General features: G+C 54.2%; 1 protein-coding gene across 5 annotated transcripts in view; it reads left to right on the top strand.

Moving 5' to 3' along the window:
* Positions 1-13,202, top strand: part of LOC136826317 (putative glutathione-specific gamma-glutamylcyclotransferase 2) — a 110,566-nt gene that overhangs the window by 366 nt on the left and 96,998 nt on the right. The window contains exon 1 of one of the 5 annotated variants that reach the window (XM_067083561.1): positions 619-758. The exons of 1 other annotated variant lie outside the window; for it this stretch is intronic. The gene's annotated coding sequence lies outside the window, so the exon portion shown is untranslated. Of the gene's footprint in view, positions 1-618; positions 759-783; positions 1,047-13,202 lie in introns of those variants that run through there. 3 more of the 5 variants (XM_067083564.1, XM_067083563.1, XM_067083565.1) reach the window with 3 other exon arrangements.

Below are 13,202 nucleotides of genomic sequence, written 5' to 3' on the forward strand. Positions count from 1 at the left end.
TTCAAATTAATTACCTCTGCACCTAACGCGAACATGTGTAGTATGCCCGCAACTGTGTTTGTCGAGTCGAGTCAGCACTATAAGCCTAAACTTTTTAGGAATTCGTTTCAGTCTATTATACTATATATATATATATATATATATATATATATATATATATAATATATATATATATATATATATATATATATATATATATATATATATATATATATATATGCCCTTTCTGCTAAATGTTTTTTTCTGATGGTTGACTTTTTCTTGAAAGACATTAGGTCTTTTAAGATGTTGAATGGGTTGCTAATGTACTACTGTTTCAATAACTTTTTAAAATATGTGTTGTTTATTGATATGTATTGGGTATTCCATGAAAACTGGTTTTGCACATACCAATATCTCATTGTTCTCTCATTTTTTCTAGTTCTATGTCATGACTTGTCTGATACGACACGATAAATCCATGGAATAGAAAATTATGCCAGCAAAATATGTAGATGCTCGGAAAAGTTTTTCGGGAAGATTAAGAGAAAATGGGTTAGCATGAATTTTAAAGAAAAATGTGTATTATAAACATTCAAATAAACTTAACATTATCCGTTATAAAGTAATATAGAGAAAACGGGTCATTTTAGGGCAAGTCCTTGAGTTGAACCTATGGCTGTAATGTTGGGCATGAAAACGCTCCCTTAAAAGATGCTGAAAAGTAAACACAGACAGTCAGACAGTAGAGCGACCGTCCGCCATATCTTGTAAGAGAAGTACCGTAGTAGTCTGCTATGATAATTAATTTCTTGCCAACACACGAACAATATATATTTCCCAATTTTTTTTATTCCTTTTACCGTTGTCATACCCATGTTTACAACCTAAAGCATACAGGCTAGGTTAGGTTTAGGCTATGGGGCAACAGTATTAAACCCAGTTATTCCGGGAGGGGAAAGCAGGAATTGTAAAATCTGCCAAAAGCTAAAGTTAAGCAGACAAAAAACTGTATATTCTTGTTTAGTGTCAGCAACAGTCCGAAGGAAAAATATAAAAATTGTAAGGTAGGCTTCTTCCTAACCTACTCTAGGCTAACTGGTAATAGGCCTAGGCTATTCAAGCCTTTAATGATGTTACTTTACTTATGTACCATGTATGCTACTTGAACCGTACTTGTTCTGACACGATATACAAGCCGTCGGTCCTTTACACGAGGAATTACTTTCAGCGTAGGCTGGAAACTGCCGTTAAACTCCTGAGCAAGGTGGTTGGGCAGTAACTACCGCCAGGTAGGCGGGAATACCCGCCTGCCCGGATGTAAACATTCCAGTTTGCTTTTGGCCGTCATGCGTTGCAGACGTGGTTTTGTATCTCTGTAGATCTAAGTAGTAACTCCGCGGCAGCGACTTCCTTCTAACTTGACTTTTTCTACAGATATTTGGTTGCTGATTATGGATTTATCTTCAATTTTTGTCGCACGAATGTAATTAACCTGTAATTAACCCCTGAAGTCCATCCAACAAGGGTTTGTTCGGACACAATATACAAACTCTCAGTCCTTTACATTAGGATTACTTACAGGCGTAGGCTGGAAACAGCCAGCCGTTGAACTTCAAACAAGGTGGTTAGGCAGTTAACTACTGTCCGGGAAGCGGGAGTACCGCCTGCCTGGATGTAAACATTCCAATTTGCTTTCGGCCGTCATAGCGCACGGACGTTGTTCTTCGTCGCTCTCTGCCGGACTGCTCATTTTTTCATCAATTTGGTGGGAAACCTTACTTTTTTTGTTTATCTTGAACATGGACAAACTAACTAAGCCTTCCTATCCCCAGCGTGTATGTCCCGGGGTGGGAGGGAAGAAATGTAACTCTTTTCAATCTAGCGTCGACGCGGACCCACACGCTCTCTGCCCATCTTGCAGGGGGCGTGTGTGTTCGCGCGACGCTCCCTGTAGTGAGTGTTGCTCTTGGTCCCCTGAGCAATGGAGGAAGTTCGAGGGGAGGAGACGTTACCGTCGTAAGCCTACCAAGGAGTCGTCCGAGGGAAACACGCCCCCGACGACTCCGTTGGTGGCGAATGTGTTGGGTTCGTTTCTCCCTCCCGGCGAGCTTCCCCTGCTTGCTCCCTCTCCCTCGGGTGAGGACTCCCCCTCCCCTTCCTCTTTCATTTCATCGCTTGTGGAAGGGCGCGGGGGAGAGTTGGACCAGGACATCCTCTTGGAGGTCTCTTCCCATTCTGGAGGGGAGTTTTTTCCTCCAGAGTGGGTAGAGGCTTCCCGAACTAACCTGACATTTGCTTCAGGTCTCAGGCTGGATAGCCAGGCTACGGACTCGGCCTCAACCTGGGCCTACCTGGCACATCACTGGAGGGACTGGCACCTCATCTCTCCACCACTCCAGTGACCACTCACTCGGCAACGACAGCCACTACAACTTCCGTCGCCATGTCCAGGTTCGCGCAGCTCCCGGTATCGGTAGCTTCACACCTGGATACCCAGATCTCGGCTTCCCCTGACATGCAACACGTGGTACCACTGCCTCCTGGCTTCCTGGCCCCGTTCACGCGAGCAGGCCCCACCTACATGGTGACGTCATCCTTCCCGTATATGACTGTTGCTGGCCCCGTTGCTGACCCTGGCTCGTCTACGACTGCAGTTCCTCGCTTCACGATCCAGCCCGGCCCTTCGACTGTTCCTCTCCCCATTCCATCGACTCTGGTGCGGACTGGCATGACTACCCACGCGGGAGGGGCGGCGCCTGCATTCCCGGCCCCGCCCACGTTTGTTTCTGGCTGACACGCAGTTGCTTCCACCCAGGTAAGTGCTGGCCCGAGCTCCCGCGGTCTCTTCCCAGGATGTGCCTTCTGCTGCAGCCCCTCCTGCTGTTCCTGAGTCTTCGTTCCCGCCCGCCTGGTTTGGGGATCTAACAGTGATCCTGAGGCAGATGGTGAAGAAGAAGAAGAAAAAGAGGTCTAAGAAGGTGTCGTCATCTTCGGCTTCGTCTTCGTCTTCATCTTCATCATCGTCATCGTCTTCGTCTCTGCCTCTTCTGCTTCTCCTTTCGGGGCTTCGCCGCCGAAGAAGAAGAAGCCTGCCTCTCCCCACCCCCTAAGAAGCCTCGCAACGAGGCTTCTAAGGGTCTGCCTCCTTTCACAGGGAAGGCAGTGGGATCTCTCGTTGGCTCTTCCCGATCCTCGGATCAGGGAACCGCTGCCCTGGCCTCTGGGTCAGGGGCACCGGGAGCCAAGGGTGTGCAGACCAAGGTCTGCACCCCCTGCTGTGCCTAAGAAACCTCCTGCTTCTAAGGCCATGAGTCCGCGTCAGACACTCGTTCGCGAGTTGCTCCAAGTACCCGGGTCTCCAAGGAGACCCGGGTACCCCAGTCTGATACAGGAGAAACTTCTCGCTGTACGGACCAGGGCGTGGGGCGAGAGAAAGAGCCCGGGCATGCAGGTGCCCCGGCTCTTCCTGCTGGCACTCCTGTGAGTGCCAAGTCAGGTTCTCAGGACAGCGCTTCGGCCCCACGGGGCCGAACACTAGGAGAGGTGGAGCAGAGGTCCCCTGCTCAGTCTTCCCAAGAGGCTATGGCCTCGAAGAAGACTGGGGCACGTTCAGAGGACAGCGCAAGCTCGCGCCAGCCAGCCGCTTGCTCGACTCCTCCCAGTCCCCGGCCACGTCCACGCAGCCAGCCTGGCTCAGGGGAGGCGATCACGTGGCTCGGCTCTCGCGAGCCGCTCCGCTCTCCTCGGGAGAGTGCTTCTCCTAGGCGAAAGCAGTCTCCTCGACCGGGGGCCCGTCACCACCGAGGGTTGGTGACCACTCCCGGCCTGCTGCCTCTGTTGGTTCTGCCAGCAAAGCCAGTGGGAGCGCCCAATCCTCCTCGCCTGCCCCCTCCGCTCCTTTGGCTTCTTCCAGGGGCGCGTGTTGGACAAGAAGAACTCCGGCGAGTTTTCTCCCCAGAGTTCTACCTCGTGGGCATACAAACCTGGCTCGGTCCTTGGCTCGACCAGGTCTTACACCCGCGTGGTCCAGGAAGGATCACGGGGGTCTGCTGAGGTTCTCCCTCCTGCAGGGAGAGTAGATCGGGAGGAACGCACCCTGGAAGGACTCGAGGGTCCTCTACCCCAGGATGCGGACACTCCTGAAATACAGAGGACTTTTGCAGAGGTTATCGCGCTGATTCGTCAGCACAATGACCTCGGAGAAGGGACCACAGCTTCTTCTGTGGAACGTCTGTCGCACCTCGAATCCTTTTGGGGTCCTAAGAAGGAACCCAAGGCTTCTGGTGGGGCTGCCGTGGTCCACGCTTCGAGGGGTCCTCGACCAGGTGAACAGTCTTGTGTCTGGGCAAGACAGCTCACTTCGTTCGAGCCGCTCGGACAAGCTTCTTCTTCCCCTCCCCCTGCCTCGCCAGAAGCGTTTCTATACTCCAGCTGGAGGGGCGTTGCTGACCAAGCAGGCTGACCCGGACCTAACTCGTCTGGATCTGGGTCTGACGTTGCAACAACTTACTGGTGAGAGTATCTCCCTCTCCCAGCAAGAAGCTGTAACCCTGGAAGCCACTGCCATGGCGGCCTTCCAAGCAGTCTCCTGGCTCGATCTGTGGTCCTTCACAGTATCGAGGGTAGCTTCTTCCTCGGTCGCTATTGTACCTGGGGAGGACTCCGCCTTTGGGAGACTGTGCCAGTCTGGGGGTAGGGCTATTTCCTACCTCGCCCACCAGACTGCAAACCTGTGGGCAAACCTGGTTCTGAAACGAAGAGACACCGTTCTCTCTCACTTCTCCAGGTCTGTAGGTCCCAAATCAGCAATTGCCCTCAGGAATGGACCGTTGCTGGGTTCCACCTCTCTCTTCCCTAGAGAGCTGGTGGATGCCGCGGTGGACAAACGCCGGGCCGATGACAGCGACCGGCTTGTCCACCAGGCAGTGGCCAAGACCTCCGGGTCTTCTCATCTCACTGCGGCCAGGTCTTCGGGCCAGGCTGGCACTTCCTCGGCCCCTAGGAAGTCCCAGTCTTCGAAGGGGTCCCGAGGAAACACCAGCCTTCTTCTTCCTCAAGAAGGGGGGTGTCCCTCCCTCCCTTTTCAGCCCACTTTCCAAGACAGTAAAGGGGGCAAAGGGAAGAAGAAGAAGGGGAAACACTAGGGGAGGCATTCCCCCCCAAAAGCTGCCGAAGGTGGGGGGGTGCCTGTCGAGCCATTGGGCAACATGGCAGCGACACGGAGCCGAGACCTGGATAGTGGATGTCCTTCGGGAGGGATATCTACTACCCTTCGAGTCTCGGCCTCCCCTCACCTACTCTCCGGTCCATCTCCAAACCTGCGTTCCAGGATCATTGAAGGACACCGCACTACAGCAAGAAGTGCAAGCCATGCTGAGCAAGGGTGCTGTAGAAGTCTTGTCGGACCAGTCCCCAGGCTTTTACAGCCGTGTCTTTCTCGTGGAGAAAGCCTCAGGGGGGGATGGAGACCGGTCATAGACCTCTCTCCCCTGAACCGTTTCGTTCGCCAGACTCGGTTCACGATGGGAACAGCGCAATCCGTGCTGGACTCCATCAGGGAAAACGACTTCTTACTTACGGTGGACTTGAAGGATGCGTATTTTCAAATACCCATTCATCCGTCCTCTCGCAAGTACCTCCGCTTTGTCCGGGGGAGACGGTCTTCCAATTCAGGGCACTTTGTTTGGGCTCGACCGCTCCCCAGGTGTTCACGAGAGTCTTCTCTCATGTCAGCTTGGGCCCACTCGCACGGGATATGTCTACTGAGGTATCTCGACGAGTGGCTAGTCCTGGCGGGCTCCCACTCGCAGTTGCTACAGAACAGGGATCGGCTCCTCGAGTTTTGCCGGGATCTAGGGATTGTGGTAAATCTGGAGAAGTCAGATCTCATCCCCAAGCAGAGGATAAAGTACCTGGGCATGCTGATAGACACGGTGGCAGCGAAAGTCTTTCCCTCGGACTCTCGTATCAGCAAGTTCAGGCAGGCAGCACAACTGTTCCTGTCACGATAGGAGCAGCCAGCCTGGCAATGGCAAGTCGTCATCGGTCACCTGTCGTTTTTGGGGAAGCTAGTACCTCATGGGCATCTTCACCTGCGGTCTCTTCAGTGGAGACTAAAGGAGTATTGGTCCCAGTCCTTCCTCATCCCTCTTTCCGAGGAGTTTGAGGAAGGACCTTCGCTGGTGGACAGATGACAGGAACCTCTTGATAGGAGTATCCCTGCATACTCCCCCTCCGGACATGCTTCTGTTCTCGGACGCATCGACCGAGGGATTGGGCGCACACCTGGAGGAGTTGCTGACTTCGGGAGTGTGGCACCGAGACAACAAGCGTCTTCACATCAACATCCTAGAACTCAAGGGGGCCTTTCTGGCCCTCCAAGAGTTCCGGGATTGAGTGATGGGACACCATGGTACTGATGAGCGACAATAACACGGTAGTGGCATACGTCAACAAGCAGGGGGCCTGGTGTCCCGCCAGCTTCATCAGTTGACGATGCAGGTGCACGAGTGGGCCACGACCCACTCGGTAGAGCTGTCAGCCAGGTACATTCCAGGCAAGAGGAATGTCGTGGCAGACAAGCTCAGCCGCCAGAACCAGGTGGTAGGGACTGAATGGTCCTCCACCAGGAAGATAGCAGAAAGGCTGTTCGATCTGTGGGGGCGTCCAGCCATCGATCTGTTCACCACCCGGCACAACAGAAAGCTCCAGGTCTTCTGTTCTGTCGTGCCGGACCCATGGGCCGCTGCTGGAGGACACGTTCCAGCATCCGTGGAACAACCTCGACAATCACACGTTTTCCCTCCATTCTGTCTGATTCGCCTGAGTGATCAGCCGAGTGATGATCACCCCGAATCTCAGAATGATTCTGGTGGTACCCAAATGGCCCCAGGCCGTTTGGTACCCGGACCTGCTAGCTCTTCTCTCCGAGGCGCCGAGAGAGATTCCCCCATGGCCCAACCTGCTTCGTCAACTTCACGTAGAGCGGTTCCACCTGGCAGTGCATTCCCTTTGTCTTCACGGCTGGAGGTTATCCACCATCTCTTGCGAGCAAGAGGCTTTTTGAGTCGCGCAGCAACAGAGATGGCAGGATACCTCAGACGATCCTCCGCAGCGGTATACCAGGGAAAGTGGTCCGTCTTCTGTGGTTGGTGTCGTCGAAGGGGTATCTCTCCGATCGGAGCCTCTGTTCAGCAGGTTGCGGACTTCTTCGTCTTCCTTCACCGAGAGAAGCTTCTCTCCGTTTCAGCCGTGAAAGGCTACCGCACCGCACTCGGCCTAGTCTTACGGCTGAAAGGAGTAGACATCTCCTCCTCTTTCGAGATATCTCTACTGATGAGAAGCTTCGAAAGGTCTTGCCCACCCAGGGATCTCAGGCCCCCTGCGTGGGATGTGACTCTCGTCCTGAGGAGCCTGACTCGTGCACCGTACGAGCCTTTACGAGAGTCGTCAGACAGGGACCTGACCCTCAAGAGCGTCTTCCTGCTAGACCTGGCATCGGCGAAGAGAGTTGGCGAACTTCACGGACTTTCCTTTGATGTTAAACACTCAAGGGGATGGGGATCAGTTACGCTCGATTTCATCCCGGATTTCATAAAGCGAAGACTCAGAATCCTTCGGTCCCCTGACGCACAGTTCGAGTCCTTCACGATCCCCTCCCTAGAGGACTTTGTAGGTAATGAACCAGACGAGATGCTTTTGTGTCCTGTTAGAGTGCTGCAGCGCTATCTGAAGAGGACTCGACACCTCCGGCCTGAGTGTCGACGACTCTTCGTTAGTACTGGCTCGACCAAGAAAGAAGTGTCCAAGAACACCATCTCTTTCTGGCTTCGTGAGACGATAAGGAGAGCATACTCTGCTGCAGGAGAAGACGACACCGGTATGCTTCGTCCGAGAGCTCATGAAGTCCGCAGCATTGGTCTGTCCCTCGCATTCTGGAAGAATATGTCGGTATCACAGGTGCTGAAGGCTGGAGTGTGGTCCCAGCAGACTACCTTCACCTCCTTCTACCTCCGGGATGTTGCACACAAGTCCTTGGACACTTTTTCCTTGGGTCCTGTGGTGGCTGCTCAACAAGTTGTGTAGCTTATCCAGCTCCTCTAACAGGACAGGTTGCATCTCGCCTAAGTTGTACGGTTGTGATTGGGAGAATGAATGTGGAGTGACTGGCCTCTCTTCCTTCTCCCCATCCTGGCTCTCTTCCCACGGGCAGGGAGCAAACGTGCCATTACAGGCTGGATCTGTTACAAGCAGGTGGACATAACGGAGCTCCCGTTCTTTCTTCTGTTCAGGTTGATAGAAGCAACCCCACTCCTTCCTCTTGCAAGGGAGGAAGGAAAAAAAAGTTAAGTATACCTTAGTTTTACCAGACCACTGAGCTGATTCAGCTTTCCTAGGGTTCTGAAGGTTAGATTTATTTTTACGTGGCTAAGAACCAATTGCTTACCTCCGGGACCTCAGCATTGTGGAAGGAAATGAATTTCTATCACCAGAAACAAATTCCTCTTGTTCTTCACTGGCTGGTCGGAGACCATGACTGTAAGACAAACCCAATGCTTGTATTTGCCTTTATGTCATCCAACGTCAAATTCTTCCTAGCCCACTTTGCATGAACTGATGTCTTCCTCTTTCATGCAAAGGGACCCAGAAGTCTGACAACTGATCCTGCGTTTCTTACAACCCGATCTTTTGTCAGAGGCAGTTTTTTCCCTTCCTCGCTCTCACGACCAGGAAGGGAAGACAAGGTGGTGAACTCCAGTCAGTTCATAGAGACTTAATCAGATTCCTCCCTCCAATCAGTAAGTCTCCTAATGTAAAGGATCGAGGGTTTGTATATTGTGTCGGAACAAATAACAATTTTTAAAAGTAAATTGTATTTTTCCTAACTATACAAACCCGAGGTCCTTTACACTCTATGCCCACCTCATGCCACCCCTCAATCTGATATCTGGGCCGAAAGGCAAATTGGAATGTTTACATCCGGGCAGGCGGTACTCCCACCTCCCCGACAGTAGTTAACTGCCTAACCCCCTTGTTTGAAGTTCAGTGGCCGTTTCCAGCCTATGCCTGAAAGTAATCCTAATGTAAAGGACCTCGGGTTTGTATAGTTGGGAAAAATACAATTTACTTTTAAAAATTGTTATTTCTATATGCGGTCTTCACAAGACAGAGCACAAGTACATCTGTTTAGAACGGTTCATATCCCGTCCGGCAAGTGCAATAACTTGTTAATGTATGGGTAACCCCCTCCCTGCGCCAGTACTAAAAAAGGTGATCTGCATTCAACTCCCTCCTGTTGGCGAACGGCTCCCTCTCGTTTTTCCCCTCCAGAGGGCGCCTCCTTAACGCAAACATGTCCACTCCATTTCTGTATTCTGCCCCACCAAAAACCCTGATTGTTCCGACACAATATACAAACCCTCGGTCCTTTACATTAGGAGATTACTTTCAGGCGTAGGCTGGAAACGGCCGTTGAACTTCAAACAAGGCGGTTAGGCAGTTAACTACTGTCCGGGAGGCGGGAGTACCGCCTGCCCGGATGTAAACATTCCAATTTGCTTTCGGCCGTCATAGCGCTCGGACGTTGTTCTTCGCGCTCTCTGCCTGACAGCATTTTTTCTTCTATTTTGGTGGGATCTTTTTTTTTTTTTCTTTAAAATGGAAAACCAACTAAGCCCTCCTATCCCCAGCAGTGTGTGTCCTGGGGTAGGGGGAAAAAAGTGTAATTCATTCAGATCTAGGGTCGACGTGGACCCACACACACTCTGCACATCTTGCAGGGGCGTGTGTGTTCACGCGACTCTACTTGTAGTGAGTGTTGTTTGTGGTCCTCCGAGCAATGGGGCAAGTTCGGGGGAGGATCGTTACCGTCGTAAGCCTACCAAGGAGTCGTCCGAGGGAAATACGCCCCGACGACTCCGTTGGTGGCGAATGTATTGGGTTCGCTTTCTCCTCCCGGCGAACTTCCCCTTCTTGCTCCCTCTCCCTCGGTGAGGACTCCCCTCCCCTTCCTCTTACGTTTCATCGTTTGTGGAAGGGGGGGAGAGTTGAACATGACATCCTCTCGGAAGTCTCTTCCCGTTCGGATGGGAGTTTTTCCTTCCGGAGCAGGTGGGGCTTCTATTTCTAACCCGACTTTTGCTTCAGGTCCCGGACTGGATAGCCAGGCGATGAATCCCAACTCTTCCTGGCTGCACCTGGGCCTACCTGGCTCGGTTCTGGAGGATTGGCCCTGGCCCCCTCCAGTCACGACCCACATGGCAGCGACAGCCACTACGACAACTGTCACCTTCTCGAGGTTTGTCCAGATGCCGATTTCAGTGGCTTCGCATCTGGACACCCAGGTGTCGGCGTCATCCGCGGCCAGCACGCTGTTCCACTGCCACCTGGCTTCCTGGCTCCATTCATGCGTGCTGGCCCCTCCTACATGGTGGCGCCATCATATCCTACGTGACTGTTGCTGCCCCTGTTGCTGACCATGGCCTGTCTTTGACACGGTTCCTCGCTCTGACTCTCCAGCCCGGCCCTTCGCCTGCCTCAATCCCCATCCCAGCGACTGGCGCGGCCCGACTTTCTGAATCTGCACGCGGGAGGGGCAGCGCCTGCATCCCTGGCCCCGCCCACTTTGGTTCCTGGCCGACGCGCGGCTCTCTCTGCCCAGGCAATTGCTGGCCCGAGCTCCGCCGTCTCTGCCCGGGTTACGCTTCTGCTGCTGCAGCCCCCTCCTGCTGTTCCTGCTGTTCCTGAGTCGGGCGGCCTCGCTTTCCTGGCTTTGGGATTTGACTGCTTTCCTGAAGCAGATGGTGAAGAAGAAGAAGAAGAGGTCTAGGAAGGTGTCGTCATCAACTTCATCTTCATCTTCATCATCGATCGTCTGCTGCTTCTTCCTCTTCTCCTTCCGAGGCTCAGGGCCGAAGAAGAAGAAGTCTGTCTCTCCCCAGCAAGAAACCCGCACCGAGATTTCTAAGGGTCTGCCTCCTTCCACAGGAAGGCAGTGGGATCTCGTTGGCTCTTCCCGATCCTCGGATCAGGGAACAAGCATTCGCTGCCCGGCCTCCGGGCCAGGGGCACCGGGAGCCAAGGGCATGCAGACCAAGGTCGGCACACTCCCCGCTGCGCCTACGAAACCTCCTGCTTCTAAGGCCAGCGAGTCCGCGTTGGACACTCGTTAGCGAGTTGCTCCGAGTACCCGGGTCCCAAGGAGACTCGGGTACCCCAGTCTGATACGGTGGACACTTCTCGCCGTACGGACCAGGGCGTGGGACGAGAGAAAGATCCGGGGCATGCAGGTGCTCTGCCTCTTCCTGCTGGCACTCCTTCCAGTGCCAGGTCAGGTTCCCGGGACAGTGCTTCAGCCCAGCCAGGGCCGAATGCAAGGGAGAGTAGGGAAGAAGTCCCCTGCTCAGTCTTTCCGAGAGGCCCGGCCTCAAAGAAGTCTGGGGCGCGCCCAGAGGACAGCGCAAGCTCACGCCAGCCAGCCGCGTGTTCGACTCCTCCCAGTCCCCGGCCACGCTCCTGCGCCAGCCTGGCTCGGGAGGCGGATGCGCGGCTCCACTCGCGAGCCGCTCCGCTCTCCTCGGGAGATCGTTTCACCTGGGCTGAAGCGGTCTCCCTCGACCTGGGGCTCGTCATCACCGCGGGTTGGTGACCGCTCTCGGCCCGCTGCCTCTGCTGGTTCTGCCAGTAAAGGCAGTGGGAGCGCCCGATCTTCCTCGCCTGTCCCCTCTGCCCCTTGGTTTCTCCTCCAGGGGCGTGAGTCGGAGAGGAGGAACTCTGGGGATTGTTCTCCTCAGAGTTCAACTGCGTGGGGTATGCACCTGGCTCGGTCCTTGGCTCGACCAGGTCTTACGCCCGCGTAGTTCAGGAAGGTCCTCGGGGGTCTGCCGAGGTTCTCCCTCCTGCAGGGAGAGTAGTTCGAGAGGACCACACCCTGGAAGGACTCGAAGGTCCTCTGCCCCAGGATGCGGACACCCCCGAAATACAGAGGACTTTTGCAGAGGTTATCTCGCTGATTCGTCAGCACAATGACCTCGAGGAAGGGACCACGGCCTGAATCTGTGGATTGTCCGTCGCGCCTCGAATCCTTCTGGGGACCCAAGAAGGAACCCAAGGCTTCGGTGGGGCTGCCGTGGTCCACGCTTGCCGAGGGAGTTCTCGATCAGGTGAACGGTCTTGTGTCTGGGCAGGACAGCTCGCTTCGATCGAGTCGCTCGGACAAGCTTCTTCCCCCCCTTCTGCCTCGTCAGAAGCGTTTCTACGCACCAGCGGAAGGGGCGTTGCTGACTAAACAGGTTGACCCGGACCTGACTCGTTTGGATCCGGGTCTGTCGTTGCAGCAATTGTCTGCAGAGAACATTTCTCTCTCTCAGCAAGAAGCTGCAACCCTGGAAGCCACCGCCATGGCGGCCTTCCAAGCAGTCTCCTGGCTCGATCTGTGGTCATTCACAGTATCGAAGGTAGCTGCTTCCTCAGGCGCTATCGTACCTGGGGAGGACTCCGCCTTTGGGAGACTGTGCCAGTCTGGAGGTAGGGCCATTTCCTACCTTGCCCACCAGACTGCAAACCTGTGGGCAAACCTTGTGCTAAAGCGGAGAGACGCTGTTCTCTCTCGCTTTGCCAGGTCTGTAGGTCCCGAGTCAGCTATCGCCTGCACGGAATGGACCGTTGCTGGGTTCCTCCTCTCTCTTCCCTAGAGAGTTGGTGGACGCCAGTGGTGTGGACAAACGCCCGTGCCGATGAAAGCGACCGGCTTGTCCACCAGGCAGTGGTTAAGACCTCCGGGTCTTCTCGTTCCCCACTGCAGCCAGGTTTGGGCCAGGCTGGCACTTCCTCGGCCCCTAAGAAGTCCCAGTCTTGAAGGGGTCCCGAGGAAACACCCAGCCTTCTTCTTCCTCGAGAAGGGGGTCACTCCCGCCCTTTTCAGCCCCCTTTCCATGCTGGTAAAGGGGGCAAGGGTAAGAAGAAGAAGGGGAAACGCTTAGGCGCGCGTTCCCCAAAAGCTGCCGAAGGTGGGGTTGCCTGTCGAGCCATTGGGCAACGTGGCAGCGACACGGAGCCGAGACCTGGATAGTGGATGTCCTTCGGGAGGGATATCTACTACCCTTCGAGTCTCGGCCTCCCCTCACCTTCTCTCCGGTCCATCTCCAAACTTGTCTTCCAGGTTCGTCGAAGGACATCGCACTACAGCAAGAAGTGCAAGCCATGCTGAGCAAGAGTGCTGT

The sequence above is a fragment of the Macrobrachium rosenbergii genome, chromosome 40 (genome assembly GCF_040412425.1).
Source record: "Macrobrachium rosenbergii isolate ZJJX-2024 chromosome 40, ASM4041242v1, whole genome shotgun sequence".
Classification (NCBI taxonomy): Eukaryota; Metazoa; Arthropoda; class Malacostraca; order Decapoda; family Palaemonidae; genus Macrobrachium; species Macrobrachium rosenbergii.